The sequence below is a fragment of the Aegilops tauschii genome, chromosome 2 (genome assembly GCF_002575655.3).
Source record: "Aegilops tauschii subsp. strangulata cultivar AL8/78 chromosome 2, Aet v6.0, whole genome shotgun sequence".
Taxonomy (NCBI): Eukaryota; Viridiplantae; Streptophyta; class Magnoliopsida; order Poales; family Poaceae; genus Aegilops; species Aegilops tauschii.
In genome coordinates, this window is record NC_053036.3 from 386576292 (window position 1) to 386590987 (window position 14696).

Consider the following 14696-nt stretch of genomic DNA (forward strand, 5'->3'; position numbering starts at 1 on the left):
CTCCCAAGGTTTACGGCTTGGCAAAGCCGACCTAGAGTGCCGTCTCTCCCCCTTCGTTGCTACTGTCGGCCGTCAATTGGAGCGCGGTGGCGAGGTGCTTCTCCTCGGTGATGGTGGACGCGCTCAGGGCTGGCTCGAACCAGGAGGCTTGACGCCCGGCCGCGGCGGAGGGTTCCGTCTTATCGGCGGCCATCGGTCGCGGACATGGGGTGAGTTTGGTGGATCTGGAGGTTTTTCCGGGCAGAGGGAGAAGGGTATCTGGAGCAAGACGAATTAAGGGCAATGAAAGTTCTATAGCGGGCGCCAGCCTTTTGTCAGGCAAGGACGGTTGCCGAGGCAGTGTGGGGAAGCGGAGGCGCCCACGTCCCATCAATCGCCAAGCGATGACCAAGGCCGCAGTTGGTTAGGGCCCGCGGCGCTCCGCACTTGCCCTTTGGCTTCGCCTCAAAGCCAAGCTCGAGCGCGCCTTGGGCCCCGGGGCTACTATCGACGTTCTGGGAATGGGGGTACCTAGACTTGCCTGCCTGCGGCCCACGGCGTGGCTCCGTCAACGGCCCGGTACGGCCCAGCTTCAGCAACAACAACCCAAGACCCTAGCGAGGGGCCAAGCCTCGTGAGGCGGACGACACCAAGACCTCCCTAGGGGGCGACCTCCCCAGGCTGGCTCCCTAGGAGCGGAGATATCTATGCAAGCTGCACCTTACGAGGTTCATATGACGCGAGCCATGACGACCAAGGCCAGGCGGGCGCAGTGTACCAGTTTCCCCTCTGGTGCTAAGGAGGCAAGCGCAGGCGTAGAGTCCCGAGGAATCAAGCAAAGGTTTCCATTTTGGTGCAACAAGACCAAGACCGCCAGGACGGCAGGACGAAGGTCACCGCGTAGCCCATCGCGCCGTCACCACCAGATGCTTTTGCAGGCGAAGAATACTTTTGTCAGGATAACTTGTACTAGTTGTCTTCCTTTGAATTTGGTCGTTGTGGGATCCCTTCACGCCTACATTTGGGAAGAGGACCAAGGCCACTATAAATAGGAACTAGCCACCACCATGGGGGGACAGATCATTCTGTTCATCCATACACCCACCAGCTCATCGAGCACAAGAACACCTCACCTCCTGAGGCTGTTCGACCATTGTACTAGTTCATCCTCAGCCCCTCGAGGCAATCCACCACAAAGTTGGAGTAGGGTATTACACCACAGGATGGCCCGAACAAGGATAAACTACTATGTCTCTTGTCCATTAGGTTCATCGAGCTAGGCCGTGGGATCGGTGAGCAGGCAGACTGGGGAGGACGAGTTCTTCGCACGCACCCCAGAGTTCGAACCTCTCAAGGGTCTACGGAACCTCGAATCTGACAGAAGCCATCTAGCTACTAACTACCGCCCCGTAGGTCTACAATGAACTACTCACGCATCGTCGGAGAGGCACCAATGAGGATGATGGACCCCTCCGTGATGGTGTCTAGATTGGATCGGGTGGTTCTGGAACTTGCGGCGGCTGGAATTGATTTTCGTCGACTCCCCTAGGGTTTTTGGAATATAGGGGTATTTATAGAGCAAAGAGGCGGTGCGGGAGGCCACCGAGGTGGGCACAACCCACCAGGCGCGCCCAGGTGGGTTGTGCCCCGCTCGGGGCACCCCTCTGGTACTTCTTTGGACCATTCTGTGTCTTCTGGCCCAGAAAAATTCTAAAAAAAGTTTCGCTATGTTTGGACTCTGTTTGGTATTGATTTTCTGCGAAGTAAAAAACAAGCAAAGAACAACAACTGGCATTGGGCACTATTTCAATAGGTTAGTCCCAAAAAATGATCTAAAGTTGCTATAAAATGATTGTAAAACATCCAAGAATGATAATATAACAGCACGTGTTGGATGTGGGGTTCTGGCAAACCCTTAAGGTTTGAACACTGGGGTGCGTGCGAAGTCTTTCCCTCCTACCGATCTACGCCCTAGCTCGCTAAGATCTTGCGGACGAACTCGACGAACTCACAACACAGAGAGACATGAGATTTATACTGGTTCGGGCCACCGTTGTGGTGTAATACCCTACTCCAGTGTGGTGGTGGTGGATTGCATCTTGGGCTGATGATGAACAGTACAGAGGGAAGAACAGCCTCCTAAGGTTGAGGTGTTCTTGTTCTTGGTGACTTAGCGGGTGAGAGCTGGATGAACTGCTCGATCCCCTCTACTATGGTGGCTAGCTCTACTTATATAAGCCCTGGTCCTCTTCCCAAATATTGAGCGGGAAGGGAGCCAACAACGGCGGGCAAATTTGAAGGGGGGCAGCTAGTACAAGCTATCCTGACAAAAGTGGTCTTCGCCTGCGAAAGGCTCTGGTGGTGATGTCAGGACCCCGATCCTAAGTCACACCGATCTAGCATGTAACACATCATATCACTTTGCGGCCTCACGCACGGTATTCCCACGGGTGCCACCTTACCTGGCCCGGGACCGTTTGCGCCTTTTGGCTCACGTATATGATAGTGTCGCTAGCATCCATATGACAGAGAACCCGGGCCGACATGACTAGTCGTGAACCCAAAGTGGCACTAACTTACGGGGACAGGCATACATGAATCAACATCGAGCATGTCAGTCAGCAGCATGCGAATCCGGGCTGTAGCACTGGGCTAACAGGACTCCGGGGAACCGGGCTGTAGCAGGCTAGGCAGGACTCCGGAAGTCACTCATACGTCTCCGTCGTATCTACTTTTCCAAACACTTTTGCCCTTGTTTTGGACTCTAACTTGCATGATTTGAATGGAACTAACCCGGACTGACGCTGTTTTCAGTAGACTTTCCATGGTGTTATTTATGTGCAGAAACAAAAGTTCTCGGAATGACCTGAAACTCCGCGGAACATCTTTTTGGAAAATAAGAAAAATACTAGAAGAAAAATCCATGTCAGGGGGCCCACACCCTGTCCACGAGGGTGGGGGCCGCGCTTGCCCCCCTGGGCGCGCCCCCCTGCCTCGTGGGCCCCCTGACGCTCCACATACCTCAACTCCAACTCCATATATTCACTTTCGGGGAGAAAAAAATCAGAGAGAAGGATTCATCGCGTTTTACGATACGGAGCCGCCGCCAAGCCCTAAAACCTCTTGGGAGGGCTGATCTGGAGTCCGTTCGGGGCTCTGGAGAGGGGAATCCGTCGCTGTCGTCATCATCAACCATCCTCCATCACCAATTTCATGATGCTCACCGCCGTGCGTGAGTAATTCCATCGTAGGCTTGCTGGACGGTGATGGGTTGGATGAGATCTATCATGTAATCGAGTTAGTTTTGTTAGGGTTTGATCCCTAGTGTCCACTATGTTCTGAGATTGATGTTGCTATGACTTTGCTATGCTTAATGCTTGTCACTAGGGCCCGAGTGCCATGATTTCAGATCTGAACCTATTATGTTTTCATGAATATATGTGAGTTCTTGATCCTATCTTGCAAGTCTATAGTCACCTACTATGTGTTATGATCCGGCAACCCCGAAGTGACAATAATCGGGACCACTCCCGGTATGACAATAGTTTGAGGAGTTCATGTATTCACTATGTGTTAGTGCTTTGTTCCGGTACTCTATTAAAAGGAGGCCTTAATATCCCTTAGTTTCCATTAGGACCCCGCTGCCACGGGAGGGTAGGACAAAAGATGTCATGCAAGTTCTTTTCCATAAGCACGTATGACTATATTCGGAATACATGCCTACATTACATTGATGAATTGGAGCTAGTTCTGTGTCACCCTATGTTATGACTGTTACATGATGAACCGCATCCGGCATAATTCTCCATCACCGATCCAATGCCTACAAGCTTTTCACATATTGTTCTTCGCTTATTTACTTTTCCGTTGCTACTGTTACAATCACTACAAAACACCAAAAATATTACTTTTGCTACTGTTACCTTTGTTACCGTTACCACTACTATCATATTACTTTGCTACTAAATACTTTGTTGTAGATACTAAGTTATCCAGGTGTGGTTGAATTGACTACTCAGCTTCTAATACTTGAGAATATTCTTTGGCTCCCCTTGTGTCAAATCAATAAATTTGGGTTGAATACTCTACCCTCAAAAACGGTTGCGATCCCCTATACTTGTGGGTTATCAAGACCATTTTCTGGCGCCGTTGCCGAGGAGCATAGCTCTATTCTTTGAGTCACTTGGGATTTATATCTGCTGGTCACTATGAAGAACTTGAAAGACGCAAAAACAACAATTTATCCCTCAACTACAAGGGGAGGTAAGGAACTGCCATCTAGCTCTGCACTTGATTCACCTTCTATTTTGAGTAAGCTTGTGACACCTAAACCTGCTTCTGCTATAAATCCTGATATGTCGCATGTTATTGATGATGCCACTTCTGCTATGCATGATACTTATGGTGAAACTACTTCTATGCTTGATACTACTGTGCCACTTGGTGAATTTCTTGATGAACAACTTTCTAGGGTTAGAGAGAATGAAATTATTGAAACTGATAACATTGATGAAAGTGATGATGAAGACTCTCCCCCTAATAAATATGAATCGCCTGTTATTCCTGAGGGTTATGTTCTAGAAAAAGAAGCTGCTTTAGCTATTTTAGCTTGCAATGATAGATACGAGCTCAAGAGGTTATTAGCTAAATGGAAGCGGCAATCTCTTAATGTTAGAATGAAACCTGACCCTGCTTTTGCTACTTCACCTATCTGTGTTACTGATAAGGATTATGAATTCTCTGTTGATCCTGATATAATTACTTTGGTTGAATCTCATCCTTTTCATGGCTATGAATCTGAAACTGTTGTGGCACATCTTACTAAATTAAATGATATAGCCACCCTGTTCACTAATGATGAGAAATCTTGCTACCTTTATATCCTTAAAATATTTCCGTTCTCATTAAAGGGTGATGCTAAGATATGGTTTAATTCACTTGATCCTGGTTGTGTGTGTAGTCCCTAGGATGTGATTTATTACTTCTCTGCTAAATATTTCCCTGCTCATAAGAAACAAGCTACTTTAAGGGAAATATATAATTTTGTGCAAATTGAAAAATAGAGTCTCCCACAAGCTTGGGGAGGCTTCTCCGATTACTTAATGCTTTGCCTGATCATCCTCTTAAGAAAAATGAAATACTTGATATCTTTTATAATGGACTAACCGATGCTTCCAGAGATTACCTGGATAGTTGTGCTGGTTCTGTTTTCAGGGAAAGAACACCGGATGAAGCTGAAATTCTATTGAACAATATGTTGACAAATGAAAATAATTGGACACTTCCTGAGCCAACTCCTAAGCCTATTCCTAAACCAACTCCAAAGAAGAGGGGTGTTCTATTTCTCAGTCCTGAAGATATGCAAGAGGCAAAGAAATCTATGAAAGAAAAAGGTATTAAAGCTGAAGATGTTATGAATTTACCTCCTATTAAAGAAATACATGGTCTAAATTTACCGCCTGTTGAAGAAACATACGATCTTAATCCTTCACCTATTGAAGAAACTCATGGTCTTGATAATCCGACACAGGTAGTAAAGGTAAATTCTCTCTATAGATATGATAAAGCTGAAATCCCTCCTACTAAGTTTGCTAGCCAATGTTTGGATGAGTTTGATAACTTTTTGTTAAGCAAGAAGATTTTAATGCTTATTTTGCTAGACAATTGAAACAAAATGCTTATACGCTTGAACATTGAGTAATTACATGGCTAATGTTAAAGGTGAACTTAAACTCATTAGTAAACATGCTTCTATGGTCACCACTCAAGTAGAACGAGTACTTAAAGCTCAAAATGATTTTCTCAATGAATTGAATAGTAAGAACAATGACTTTGCTGTTAGAGTGGCTACTAGAACTGGTAAAATGACTCAGGAACCTCTGTATCCTGAAGGCCATCCTAAGAGAATTGAGCAAGATTCTCAGAGAAGTAATTTAGATGCACCTAGACCTTCTAAAAAGAAGAAAAAGAAAAATGATAGGACTTTGCATGCTTCTAGTGAACCTATTGCTGAAACACCTGAGAATCCAAACGATATTTCTATTTTTGATGCTAAAACACAATCTGGTAATGAACATGAACCAAGTGAAAATATTAACGAAGATGTTCATGATGATGCTCAACCTAGTAATGATGATGAGGTAGAAATTGAACCTGCTGTTGATCTTGATAACCCACAATCAAAGAATCAATGTTATGATAAGAGAGACTTTGTTGCTAGGAAACATGGTAAAGAAAGAGAACCTTGGGTTCAGAAACCCATGCCTTTTCCTCCCAAACCATCCAAGAAAAAGGATGATGAGGATTTTGAGCGCTTCGCTGAAATGATTAGACCTATCTTTTTTCGTATGCGATTAACTGATATGCTCAAAATGAATCCTTATGCTAAGTATATGAAGATATTGTCACTAATAAGAGAAAGATACCGGAAGCTGAAATTTCCACCATGCTTGCTAATTATACTTTTAAGGGTGGAATACCTAAGAAACTTGGAGATCCAGGAGTACCAACTATACCATGCTCCATTAAAAGAAACTATGTTAAAACTACTTTATGTGATCTTGGAGCCGGCGTTAGTGTTATGCCTCTCTCTTTATACCGTAGACTTGATTTGAATAAATTGACACCTACTGAAATATCTTTGCAAATGGCTGATAAATCAACTGCTATACCTGTCGGTATTTGTGAGGACGTGCCTGTTGTGGTTGCAAATGTTACTATTTTAACGGACTTTGTTATTCTTGTTATTCCCGAGGACGATAGTATGTCTATTATTCTTGGAAGACCTTTTTTGAATACTGCAGGGGCTGTTATTGATTGCAACAAAGGCAATGTCACTTTTCATGTTAATGGTAATGAGCATACGGTACACTTTTCGAGGAAACAACCTCAAATTCATAGTATCAATTCTATTGGAAAAGTTTCATCAATTATTTTTGGAGGTTTTGAATTTCCTCTTCCTACTGTCAAGAAGAAATATGATATTCTTATTATTGGGGATGTGCATATCCCCGTTGATGTAACATAGTGTTATTCGAAATTTCTCCGGTTCCATGTTATTCGGAATGAGTTTGTTAACAAGACTTGATCAACCTTGTTAATGGATTCCTTTTGATGAGCATGAGATGGATGAAATTAGAAGGCACAACCTTCTGTACCCTCTTTCTACTTTCTGTTATTTAGTTGAAATAAAGCAAAAATAGTATTTTTCTGTCTGTTTTCTGAATTATCCATGCAACATAAAAATACCCCGAAAATAGAAGTTCTCCAAATGCCCTGAAAATGGAATATGATTTTTTCTGGAATATTTGAGAATATCTGGCACTGAGAACACAACAGGGGGGCAAGCACCTGGCCACAAGGGTCCAGGGCACGCCCACCCCTACAGGGCGCGCCCCCTGCCTCGTGGGTCCATGGTGGCTCCCCTCCACTTATTCCTGCACCCACACACTTCTTCTTCCTCCCAAAAAATCACTATCCAGCTCAAGCACGAGTTCTAGCTCATTTTGCTGCGATTTTCAATCTCCTTGCTCAAAGCACTTCTCACAAAACTGCTTGGGGGGATTATTCCTTGGTATGTGACTCCTCCATTGGTCCGAATAGTTTTTGTTCTAGTGCTTTATCATTGCAAATTTGTGCTGCCTAGGCGACCATGTTCTTGAGCTTGCATGTCAAATTTATATGGTTCCAAGTAGTTCTAGTGCTTGATATATGCTCTAGGCACTTGTAGGAGTAGTTGCTATCAATTTTGTTGAGTTTGGTTCACTTTTATTTGAAGTTACTAAAAATTTCAGAATTTTTCAGGAAATAATGAAGAGATTTTTGAGGGGCTCATCGAGCCGAAGCTCGATGGAAAAGCAAAATGAAGAAGCACAGAGGCCCAAATATAACTTGCCTCGCACCGCGGAGGTTCGGCCGTGTGAATGGCCTTCCGATGATTTCTTGAGAGAAGCCAGGATTTATGATGATTTTTATGAATTGGCTGAGAATGCAGGCCTCACCAACTTCCTCCGCGACCAACGCCAAAAGTATCTCTTACTCACCAATACTTTTGTGCAAAACTTCTACTATTATCCTAAGGAATGACCTCCTTCAGTAGAGTTTCATTTATATGATGTGGTTAAGAAGATGCCACTAGATGAATTTTGCAAGATTTGCAAAATACCTTTTGAGGGTAGTTTAGATGAACCACATCGTAAAGATGTGGATGGGTTTATTGACACTATCACTGTGGGGGAAACTAGGAAGGTTTCCGATGCAAGAATCACTAGCATACATTTTCCTGTTTTACGCTACTTTGCCATATTTGCTAGTCGTTGCTTAATTGGTCGCGGAAACTGTGGAAACCTTAGTGTTCCTGATATTATCATTTTGTTCCATGGTTTATTCTGCGATAACACTGTTAGTATGGGCGATATTATTGCCAAGCGGTTAAGTCTGAACCGTACAAAGGGCCCCATCTTTGGAGGTATTTATGCTTCACGCCTTGCTGCACACTATAACATACCTATTAGGCACTATGAAAAAGAAGAAAAAATGTTGCCCACTGCTTATTTAGATTATAAGAGTATGGTAGTGCATGACTTTATTGTTAAGAATAGGGAAGGGGCGCTTAAATAAAAATTGTTCTTTGATAAACATCACCCTTAGACTATTACCTTGCCTGCTCCCTCCTTGTTTAATTTATTTGAAGGTCCGTATCTCGTTCCACTGGCGGCCATTCACGCCTATCGGAACCCTACATAAGTCACGGAGCCGGAACCACAATTTGAACATCCACGACAGTCTAACTACCAGTGGGATCCGGAGATGATTGCCAACCAATGGCAATCAGAGTCTTCTTCATCTCAGTACGACCCCAGCTACAACTATGGATATCCGCTAGGCCATCCGTGGCAATAAACCAACTTAGGCCAAAAGCCTAAGCTTGGGGGAGTACGTATTTCCCACCGACATTACATTCATGTTCACACACTCATTGCTAGATGTCGGTGCTCATACTCTTTCATTGTAATATCCATGCTAGTTTATTTTCTTTTCTTGCTTTCTTCTTGTGTGTTTAATAAACCTTAAGAAAAACCAAAAAAATTAGTGTAGGTTTTAGTCAGCTTACTTTTCTTGCTGTAGTAGTAGTGATTAAAAAGAAAACCCAAAAAGATTTTCTGTTCTTCTTTTGCTTGTTGGGAGCTTTCCCGTGTAAATAGTTTTATTTTCTTTTCTTTTCTTTGGGGTCGATAGGAGAAGACCACGATTAAATTGTTGAAGTGGCTCTTATATGCATTATTGTTGATTTAACCAAGATCCCATATTGCCTTGTATTCTCCTGTTTATTGAATGCTCGCAGATTCCAGCTTAGTCCAATGCACGTGCACTCTTATTATTTTCACATCGTTCGGTCGTGCAAGTGAAAGGCAATTATGACGATATATGATGGACTGATTCAGATGAGAGAAGCTGGTATGAACTCGACCTCTCTTGTTTTTATAAATATGATTAGTTCATCGTTCCTGATTCAGCCTATTATGACTAAACATGTTTGCAATGACAATTAGAGATCATAGTTGCTTATGCCATGCTTGATTAGCTATGAGTTATAATGGTTTACCTTGCGTGCCAACATGCTATTAAAATGGTTGTGATGTGGTATAGTGGGGTGGTATCCTCCTTTGAATGATTTAAGTGACTCGACTTGGCACATGTTCACACATGTAGTTGAAACAAATCAACATAGACTTCACGATATTTATGTTCATGGTGGATTATATCCTACTCATGCTTGCAGTCAATGTTTGTTAATTTTAATGCATGTTCATGACTGTTGTCGCTCTCTAGTTGGTCGCTTCCCAGTCTTTTGCTAGCCTTCACTTGTACTAAGCGGGAATACTGCTTGTGCATCCAATTCCTTAAACCCCAAAGTTATTCCATATGAGTCCACTATACCTTCCTATATGCGGTATCTACCTGCCGTTCCAAGTAAATTTGTATGTGCCAAACTCTAAACCTTCAAATGAAATTCTGTTTTGTATGCTCGAATAGCTCATGTATCAACTAGGGCTGTCCGTATCTTCCATGCTAGGCGGGTTATTCTCAAGAGGAGTGGACTCCGCTCCTCACTCACGAGAAAATGGCTGGTCACCGGGATGCCCAGTCCCATGCTTTATGCAAACTAAATCAAAATAATTGCAAACAAAACTCTCCCTGGGTCTGTTGCTAGTTGGAGGCACTCATTGTTTCGAGCAAGCCATGGATTGATGCGTGTTGGTGGAGGGGGAGTATAAACTTTACCATTCTGTTTGGGAACCGCCTATAATGTGTGTAGCATGGAAGATATCGCCATCTCTTGGTTGTTATGTTGACAATGAAAGTATGCCGCTCAAAATATTATTTATCTCTATTTTAAAACCGAGCTCTGGCACCTCTACAAATCCCTGCTTCCCTCTGCGAAGGGCCTATCTATTTACTTTCATGTTGAGCCATCACCCTCTTATTAAAAGCACTAGCTGGAGAGCGCAGTTGTCATTTGCATCCATTACTATTAATTTATATTGGGTATGACTATGACTGGATCTCTTTTACCATGAATTACAATGTTTAGTCAGTCCTTGGTCTTTAAAGGTACTCTGCATTTACGTTTTGCGGTCTTAGAAAGGGCTAGCGAGATACCATCTTGTTATATCATATTATGATTGTTTTGAGAAAGTGTTGTCATCCGAGATTTATTATTATTGCTCGCTAGTTGATTATGCCATTGATATGAGTAAATATGGGACCTAACAGTTATTGTGAATGTGGTTAGTCATAATCTTTGCTGAAAACTTGAATGCTGGCTTTACATATTTACAACAACAAGAGCAAACAGAGTTTGTAAAAGTTTTTCTTTATCACTTTCAGTTTATCAACTGCATTGCTTGAGGACAAGCAAAGGTTTAAGCTTGGGGGAGTTGATACGTCTCCGTCGTATCTACTTTTCCAAACACTTTTGCCCTTGTTTTGGACTCTAAGTTGCATGATTTGAATGGAACTAACCCGGACTGACGCTGTTTTCAGCAGACTTCCAATGGTGTTATTTATGTGCAGAAACAAAACTTCTCGGAATGACCTGAAACTCCGCGGAACATCTTTTTGGAAAATAAGAAAAATACTGGAAGAAAAATCCACGTCAGGGGGCCCACACCCTGTCCACGAGGTGGGGGCGCGCCCCCTGCCTCGTGGGCCCCCTGACGCTCCACCGACCTCAACTCCAACTCCATAGACTCACTTTCGGGGAGAAAAAAAATCAGAGAGAAGGATTCATCGCGTTTTACGATACAGAGCCGCCACCAAGCCCTAAAACCTCTTGGGAGGGCTGATCTGGAGTCCGTTCGGGGCTCCGGAGAGGGGAATCTGTCGTTGTCGTCATCATCAACCATCCTCCATCACCAATTTCATGATGCTCACCGTCGTGCGTGAGTAATTCCATCGTAGGCTTGCTGGACGGTGATGGGTTGGATGAGATCTATCATGTAATCGAGTTTGTTTTGTTAGGGTTTGATCCCTAGTATCCACTATGTTCTGAGATTGATGTTGCTATGACTTTGCTATGCTTAATGCTTGTCACTAGGGCCCGAGTGCCATGATTTCAGATCTGAACCTATTATGTTTTCATGAATATATGTGAGTTCTTGATCCTATCTTGCAAGTCTATAGTCACCTACTATGTGTTATGATCCGGCAACCCCGAAGTGACAATAATCGGGACCACTCCCGGTGATGATCATAGTTTGAGGAGTTCATGTATTCACTATGTGTTAATGCTTTATTCCGGTACTCTATTAAAAGGAGGCCTTAATATCCCTTAGTTTCCATTAGGACCCCGCTGCCACGGGAGGGTAGGACAAAAGATGTCATGCAAGTTCTTTTCCATAAGCACGTATGATTATATTCGGAATACATGCCTACATTACATTGATGAATTATAGCTAGTTCTGTGTCACCCTATGTTATGACTGTTACATGATGAACCGCATCCGGCATAATTCTCCATCACCGATCCAATGCCTACGAGCTTTTCACATATTGTTCTTCTCTTATTTACTTTTCCGTTGCTACTGTTACAATCACTACAAAACACCAAAAATATTACTTTTGCTACTGTTACCTTTGTTACCGTTACCACTACTATCATATTACTTTGGTACTAAATACTTTGCTGCAGATACTAAGTTATCCAGGTGTGGTTGAATTGACAACTCAGCTGCTAATACTTGAGAATATTCTTTGGCTCCCCTTGTGTCGAATCTATAAATTTGGGTTGAATACTCTACCCTCGAAAACTGTTGCGATCCCCTATACTTGTGGGTTATCAGTCACCGCGTGACATTTCCCCGAAGGGACAGACACAGGAACGAAGTGAATCACATGCCGGCCAGTCAAGTGTTCCGGAGCTGTAGTGCTGGGCTAGCAGGACTCCGGTGAACAGGGCTGTAGCGGACTACTATGGCTCATGGAAGCACAAGACCACATTTCCCCATAAGAGAGGCTACCAAGGATAAACAACTAGGTTGTCGGATCCCACACATATCAAGCATTTCAATCATACACACAATATGCTCGATACGTGTAAATACAACATGGCATCACAACATAACTCTACGACTCAAGTCTTTATTCATTAGGCTCCGAGGAGCCAAGTATTACAATCATGGTCTCATGACCCAACATACAGAGCATACAAGCATCGAGCGGAAGCATAAACATGTCTGACAACTACAAATGAAAAAGGCTGAGAAGCCTGACTATCTACAAGACCCTCCCAAGGGTACAAGATCGTAGCTGAGGTAACAAGCTAAACGTCGAAGTCCACGCGGAACTACTAGCGAGACTGACGTCTCTCTGCAAAACATAAAATAGGCAAACGTGAGTACAAATGTACCCAACAAGACTTACATCAGAACTAGCTACATATGCATCAGTATGAACAAAGGGGGTGGTGGAATTTGACTGCAACAAGCCAGCTTTGACTCAGTGGCTATCCTAAACTATGACTGCAAGTAACTCTTTTGAGGTGGCGCACACGAGTCCACATATTCACCATATCAATACACCACTATGGATCCGCTCCCGTCTCCCTGCGAGAACGCCATCCATAGCACTCACGCTTATCTTGCGCATTTTAGAGTATCCACTTTCACTTGTCTATGAACTGTACAGGCAACCCAAAAGTCCTTTACCGCGGACACGGCTATTCGAATAGATGATGTTAACCCTACAAGGGTGTACTTCTTCACACACGCTCTCGCCACTTACCACCATGTACACGTCGTGTATCTCGGCAACCTTCAAGCGGAAGCCTGGCGAGGGAGTCGGCCACGACCTGACTAACCACACAAGTCTCGCATCCAGGTTTCTCGCCTATTCGGGTTCCATCCGCAAGGAGATCCGGCCGGGGTGTTGCTCACGGCCCCAAACGATGTGTACAGGGTTCCAAGCCCACCAAACGGGCGGCGCTTGGCATACCCGGCCATGGTGCCTAGTCTGTCCCAAGCCCACCTGTACCGGGTGCCACTTGGTAGACTACTAACACTACCTACAAACACCAGAAACTAGTTGCAACTCCTGGACAGAGATCAGGTTGATTAATAAGTCGAGAGAGCTTGGAGTGCCCGGAGCCCAATGTGTGGTAGTAGCTGTTCATGGATCACAAACACAGAACTCAGTTCCTGAGGATGGTTTCAATGAGACAACCCACCATGTACTCCTACATGGCCTCTCACCGCTACCTTTACCAAATCGTGTTCACACACTTAGCTCTCAACAGTAGGACATGTTCACCACATTCCAATTCATCCCCGATGAGTCAGACCTGGCTCAACTCTAAGCAGTAGCAGGCATGACAAACAAGCATGAATGAGTAGGCACATCAGGGCTCAAACAACTCCTACTCATGCTAGTGGGTTTCATCTATTTACTGTGGCAATGACAGGTCATGCAGAGGAAAAGCGGTTCAACTACCACAGCATATAACAGTTGAATCATTATTGTCCTAATGCAGTAAAAGAGAGCAGGAGCGAGAGAGTGGGATTGTATCGGAATGAACAAGGGGTTTTGCTTGCCTGGCACTTCTGAAGATAGTATAGTTCTTCATCAGTGTCATCGATCTCGTCGTCGGAACCACGTCTACTAAGAGGGGACAACACCGACAACAGAGAAGAAACACAATCAATGCAATGCAACAATATGATGCATGAACATGACATGGAAATATGATGTCATTTGAGCTAATGCAACTAAAACCAGAAGGGTTTGAGCTAATTTGAACCAAGGGTTCAAATTCAAACTCAAGTTATGAATTTATAATGTGCATTATCATGTTTTGATCTATACAGAAAGGTTAAGTTGCTTTGTCATGCATGAAAACAGCATAAATGGATAGATTGGATTTTTCTGATAATTGTTCATATATAATTTGTTTCATTCTGAGCTATGGTTGAATTTCTATGAATTTCAGAAGTTTTGGACATTTTCTGGAATTTCCTGAATAAGAATAAATCCAGAAAAAGGTTAACTACGACAGCATGACGTCGGTGTGACGTCAGCAGGTCAACGGAGGCGGTCCAGGTCAAACCTGACGCATGGGTCCTGCATGTCAGTGTGACAAGGCAGAAATAGAGGCTGACCGGTAGGGCCAGGTCAAACCTGCAGCCAGGGCCCACTGGACTTAATCTAATCCTAAATAGAAA